Genomic DNA, 7,074 nt, shown 5'->3' on the forward strand with positions numbered 1-7,074 from the left:
CTTTACCATTCTCACTTAAATTTATATATTGTGAATTTAATAAAGTTTTCATCACACGAAAAATTTCCAAAAATGTTTTGAATAAAAATCGACTATCTTCTAACAAAAACAAATCCATATCTATATTATCAAACTGAAAAGTCATATCTTCTTCAAATAAAATATCATACCTGCGTTGTGTTAAAAATATTTTACCTAACCATCGTATAATGTTCATGACTTCATCCATAGTCATATTAATGATTTTACACAAGTAACCATTTTGCCAATTATAACCTTCTCCGTATGTTTCAATCACCAAAATCCATTTTTTTAATAAATATAAAGTTTGCGTTAAAAACAATAAACGTTGTTTGATTTTTATTGCATTTTCAGTTTGAATCAAAGTTTGCAATGAATCAGATAAAGCAAACAAATTCACTTCACTTAACCACTCATATAACAAATCTGCTAAACTATCATGACTGTAATTCACATGATCTATTTCTTTTTGATTGAATGACTTTTCTATTTCAATTTCACAAAAACGATTTTTCACATTTTCCATTTTTAATTTATTACATTTTTTTTTACATATGGTACAAATAATTTTATCTTGTTGCCATAACTTGTCATAATCTTCTATCGATATATTTAAAGATGAATTTTCTTTTAATAATACCTGGTTACAATAATTTTTAACTACTGCTGCTAATAACAGCAAATCATACACTATCAAGTCACTTTTTAAATTTTCTTTTACCTTGTCGTGAATAAAGTCTTCAAGGCGTGTTTGAAGGTGTGTTTGTGTGAAGGCGTGTTTGAAGGTGTGTTTGTGTGAAGGCGTGTTTGAAGGTGTTAATATTTTAGGTGTTAAGGTATTTAATTGTTAATGGATAAAATGTGTGAAAATGACGCGATTGTAAAAGTGTATAAAAAGAGTGTGTATTTTGTAAAATATTGATTCGCAGTCAGATGTAAAATATATTATCAAGTTCAAAAAGTGACTCTTTAGTGTCTCAGGGAAAGTATAAATAATTCCCCACACTATTTGGTGGCGACTACTGCCAGGACGAACGAAACCTACGAGTTAGCGAAGAATGGACCAAGAGCAAATTTACCAGAGAGAAATCAACATGATAAGAATAAACATTAAAGGCATAGAACACAACACGATTAATGGCGACAAATCAAGCATAATCTTAGCGCTGGACAAAATAACAAATTTATTGGGAAGATTTGAAATGGCAAAGGATGAGCTGACCAGAAAAATGCTCGACGACGGCGAAAACATCGATTCGGTAGAAGAATGGCTTTCGAAACCAGTAATGGAAGTAGAAGCAGTGATTGAAATCAAAAACAAAATGGTGGACAAGTTGGATTCGATAAACAAAAACGAATGCGTCAGAAAATTCGAATATGAAAAACAAATCATGGAACAGCAGTTAACGATTCAAAAAGAAGCGGAACAAGCCTCATTGAGAAAACTTCAAAGCGAAGAAGAATGGTATCTAAAGAAACTAAAAATGAAAGAAACAATGCGTAAATCACTTGGAAACGAAAACGAAACTACTCAACAATCCGTCAAGCTACAAAAGTACACAATCACAAAATTTAATGGCGATTATAAGGACTGGTTGCGATTTTGGAATCAATTCACGGTAGAAGTCGACAACTCAAACATATCAAACATCAGCAAATTCAATTACTTACTGGAACTCGTCGAAGGAAAGCCCAGAGAGGACATACTTGGTTTACCACATTCGTTGGAGGGATACGATGAAGCTAAACGCATACTACAAGAAACTTACGGAAAAGATTATGTTACAACTGCGTTGGTTACGGACACTCGGCGGCAAATTGTAAATCAAGAGGATGCAGAAAGTGCAACAAAAAACATCACACGTCCATTTGTCAAGATGGGAACGCAACGATGGATGGTAAAATGGAAAATAAAAAAGAAACCATGGGAGCGGTGCTAAATGCAAGTACAACTATTCACCCGACAGTGATTGCAAAAGTAAATGGTGAAAAAGCAAGGATAATGTTGGATACGGGTGCTGGAAGTTCCTATATATGTACAAACTTGATTACGAAACTAAAGCTGAAACCTACACGAAAGGAATATAAAAGTATTGAACAGCTCTATGGAACGGTGGACAAGCGTGTGGAAATCTATAACGTTACGATAGAATCAACAACGATACCGGAATTTCGAATTAAGGTTGAATGCACCAACGCAGAAAAAGAAACACTCACCTTTTTACCCAATCCGATGATTAAGGATGTTAAGAAGCATTTTGCAAGACTAAGGAGACTGAAATTTAGCGATGATGAAGGGAGTGACGAACTTCAACCTGTTCACATTATACTCGGTGCTGCTGATTATCAACGTATAAAAACCACGGAACCGGTAGTTCTCGGAAAAAATCCGGATAAAGATCCAGGAGCAGAATTAACTATGTTGGGGTGGACTCTTTCTGGGAGACGAACACAATTTTGTTCTGGTATTGAGAAAAGTTTCTTATTGAACACTGGTCGTGATGAGTTTGAGCAAATGTGTAGTTTAGAAGTACTTGGATTATCAGACACAAACAGTGAGTCAATGTTCCACCAAGACTTCAGCGAAAAACTGCATCAAACCGGCGAAGGTTACTATGAAACCAGAATGCCGTGGAAAAAGGGTATTGTTCAACTGCCAAACAACAGAAATCTGGCTCTTAAAAGATTGGGAAGTGTAACAACTCGATTGAAAAAACTTAAAAAACTAGAACAGTATAATGATATAATGATGGAACAAATCAATGAGGGAATATTGGAAATGGCACCAGAAAAACCTACGGGAGAAATTATTCACTACGTTCCTCATCAAGCAGTAATCAAAGAAAATGCTGAGTCAACGAAAATGAGAATAGTTTATGATTGTTCAGCTAGGAAAGACGCTCAGTCACCTTCATTAAATGACTGTCTAGAAGTGGGACCATCGCTGCAACCTTTGATATTTGACATACTCATACGAAATCGGATGAATAAACTCTGCGTGTTAGCTGACGTGAAGAAGGCGTTTCTACAAATTAGAATACACGAAATGGATAGAGACGCACAACGCTTAATTTGGTATAAGGACTTAAAGAAAATGGAATTAACGGAGTTACGATTTACAAGGGTAATTTTTGGTTCAAGTTCAAGTCCTTACATTCTTGGCGCCACGATTAAAAAGCATATATCAAAATACAAGGACATTTATCCAAAAACGGTGCTTGCTTTGGAAGAAGATACTTATGTCGATGATATACAGGCAGGTGGAGAAACAGAAGAAGAACTTATCAGGTTTAAAAATGAATCAACGCAAATCTTAATGGAAGCTGGGTTCCAGCTGCACAAATGGCATAGCAACGTCAGCAATCTGGAAAGCGACGCTGAGGCTAAATCAACAAAAATACTTGGGATTCCTTGGAACAAAGAATCGGATCAACTATCGATTGACTATACTGCATGCATCACTATCGGAAATAAAGGAGCAATAACAAAAAGGAAAATGCTATCAGCTCTCAACAGTGTCTTTGACATATTGGGATTTAGTGCACCTGTATTAATCACTGGAAAATTACTATACAGTCGAATATGCTTGTTAAAACTCGGTTGGGATCAACAAATTCCAAATGAACTTTTAGAAGAATGGGAAACCTGGATCAAGGCAATAAACATCAAGAGAACTATTTCAATTCCGCGGAGTGTCGTGTCTGGAAGAATCATTGAAATGGAGCTCCATGGATTTTCAGACGCAAGTAAATCAGCAGTATGTGCATGCGTCTACGTTGCAGTGAGTCATCAATATTCAAAAACAAGCAACTTACTTGTAGCAAAAGCACGGATTGCACCGAGGGATCTTAGTATTCCAAGACTTGAGCTGGTAGCAGCGCACACCTTGAGCAAGTTAATGAATCATGTTAGGAAGACATTAACCAAGTATAATGTCATTGAAGTATATCATTGGATTGACAGTACTGCGGTACTTTACTGGTTAAAGGAAAGGGGCAGTTGGTCACAGTTTGTCAGGAACCGAGTTCAGCAGATCTTATTGAATGGAGAAGTAAAATGGCTATATGTCCCAACAAAAGAAAACCCAAGTGATCTTGGAACAAGAGGAGTGAGTCCTGAGAAATTATCAAGCTTGTGGCTAAATGGACCTATATGGTTGAAACACAAGGAAAATTGGCCAATCCAACCAGAAATAATCGAAGCCCCGAATGCATCATGTGAAACTATTAGTGTGAAAGAGAACGTCGGTATGGCAACTGAAGAAATAAAGGGACATAATATATTTAAAGAAATATTGAGTAAACACAAGTATTGGAAGATCATAAGAATATCATCCTTTATAAAAAGGTTTATATACAATTGTCGAAATGAAGTAAAAATAACAGGACCGCTAAAAGCTGAGGAAATGATGGAAGCGGAGTTAATGAACATTAAGTTACTACAAGAAGCTGTTGCAATAAAGTCCGATGTGGAACTTAAACAGGATGAGAAACAGCTTTGGAGATGTCACGGAAAAGTCTCTGGGTATAATCCGATATTTGTACCAAAAGGATTCCAACTAACTCTAAGAATTATTGAGCATCATCACGCAAAAACGCTACACGGGGGAGTAGGAGATACAATGAGTAGCATAAGAGAAAGATTTTGGATACCGAATTTGAGAGTTGCCGTAAAAAAGGTCATTCGTGAATGTAATCTATGTAAGAGATATAGAGTGAAGCCGCTTTTACCGCCAACGAGAGCAATGTTGCCACGCTTTAGAACTGAAGATATCGAACCGTTTACGGTTACAGGTGTTGATTTTGCTGGTCCGCTAAAATATAAAACGCCAAAAAAGTTGGTCGAGAAATGTTATGTTGCACTCTTTGCATGCGCATGTACAAGAGCTGTCTACCTTAGACTTTGTCATGATCTATCGGCAGGAGAATTTCAGAGAATTTTAAAGGAGTTTGTTGCGAGAAAAGGACCACCACAAATGATGATTAGTGATAACGCAAAGACATTTGTGGCAACAGGGAAGTGGTTACTAACACTTAAGAAGGATGAAAATCTTGCAAACTATCTTGCTACTACAGCCATAAAATGGAGGTTCAATTTATCAAGAGCGCCGTGGTGGGGAGGTTTGTTTGAAAGATTAATTGGAATAATGAAGAAAAGTTTGTCAAAAACAATCGGTAAAGGCATCCTGAGCTTCTTTGAATCGGAAGAAGTATTGTTGGATGTGGAATGCGCTATGAACAATAGGCCACTATGTTACCAAGGTGACCAATTCGATAATCAAGTATTGACGCCAAATATATTAATGAGGGGGAGACCTGCAATCTTGCTTGAAGAAGATATTGATTTAATAACAAGGGGCGATTGTGCACTTCGGAGAGTCAAGTTTGTGAAAAATTGTAAGAATCACTTAAGGAAAAGATGGATGAACGAGTACGTGCACGCAATGGAAGAACGACAACAAGCAAAGGAAAAGAGAGGTAATGCAAAACTCCCAGGTGTCGGAAGCATGGTTCTCATTAAAGACGATGTGAAGGACAAGGCACTTCTCAACATCGGTCGAATTGAAAACAACATTAAAGGGAAAGATGGAGTTATTCGTGGCTTTAAAATACGACTGGGAAATGGTTATGTAATTGAACGACCAATTCAGTTGGTGTGTGACTTGGAAATGAGTTGTGGGGCAGAAAGCGAAATCGAATCGGACGAGAATTTGGAAACCAGAGCCGAAGAGGATACCTTGAAAAGAGAAACGAGACTGGCGAAATTGGATGCAAGACAAAAGATCAATTACATCATGGAAGACGAGATGGAAGATAGCTGATTAAAGCCGAAGTCTCAGCTTTAATCGGGGGAGGGTGTCGTGTATAAAGTCTTCAAGGCGTGTTTGAAGGTGTGTTTGTGTGAAGGCGTGTTTGAAGGTGTGTTTGTGTGAAGGCGTGTTTGAAGGTGTTAATATTTTAGGTGTTAAGGTATTTAATTGTTAATGGATAAAATGTGTGAAAATGACGCGATTGTAAAAGTGTATAAAAAGAGTGTGTATTTTGTAAAATATTGATTCGCAGTCAGATGTAAAATATATTATCAAGTTCAAAAAGTGACTCTTTAGTGTCTCAGGGAAAGTATAAATAATTCCCCACAACCTTAAGGTTTTCACATTGCTTCATCTCTCTCCATAATTTTTGACGATATTCATAGGCGATAATATTTTTACAATTTTGAATAGAAATGGGTAACAAATCAATGATATTTTTTTTTAAACTTTCATCGTTGTTTTCATAATAAAAAACCAATTGTTTTATAACATTTTCTTGAACATCTTATCCAAACAATTTTTTAGCTAAATGATCAGAAACAATATTTAATGAAACCGTATGACAAAAGTAGGTTAAAATGGACAATGTTTTTTGTTTTTCTTCTTTTTCTCCTGTAAATGGTATATTTAATGTTTCACAATCAAAAGTGATAAAAAAAGGAAATTGTCTTCTACTTTGCATCATAAACTTTGTACGTGGTTTATAAAAAGTTCTTTTTTTACTATATAAAAAACATTTATTATCATAAAATCCTTCACAAGTATTTTCATGTCTTTTTTCAGTAGTTTTATTGGAATAGAATTGTAAACAACGTGGACATTCTTTTAAATAACGTTTTTCACGATAATCAGTAATTAATTTTTTGGTATAATTAAGATTGATTAAATTTAAAGCATGATAAGTTTGATTACCTTGATCAGCAATTAAAATGTTGATGGTATTGGAAAATTGACCGTTTAATAAATCTTTTTCTTCTGTTTCCAGTAAAGGTAAAAATCTTTTTAACTGTAATGGATTTAACAATTTACTTTCAAAAATAGGGTTTAAATAATCTTCAACAACGTTTAAAACTTTAAGATTTTTACTAATAATATGAAGACGATTGATTTTTTTTTTAACCACAAAAATTCTTAAATGGTACGGAAACATTATGCCTTCGTTTGTAAAGTGCATACATATTGTTTCTAAATTTTTTACTGTCAAGTTATAACAACTATTTTTTATAAAAATGAGAAAATTT

General features: G+C 35.1%; 1 long non-coding RNA gene across 1 annotated transcript; it reads left to right on the top strand.

Moving 5' to 3' along the window:
• Positions 1 to 761: 761 nt before the first annotated feature.
• On the top strand, positions 762 to 6,115 carry LOC149880798 (uncharacterized). Its single transcript, XR_016445825.1, has 2 exons — positions 762 to 834; positions 5,912 to 6,115. It is a non-coding gene; the product is annotated as an uncharacterized LOC149880798 (long non-coding RNA).
• Positions 6,116 to 7,074: the final 959 nt, after the last annotated feature.

This window comes from Hydra viridissima, unplaced genomic scaffold (assembly GCF_058129835.1).
Source record: "Hydra viridissima isolate aposymbiotic clone 2 unplaced genomic scaffold, HvirCarnegie_v1 scaffold_12, whole genome shotgun sequence".
In the NCBI taxonomy this organism is placed as follows: Eukaryota; Metazoa; Cnidaria; class Hydrozoa; order Anthoathecata; family Hydridae; genus Hydra; species Hydra viridissima.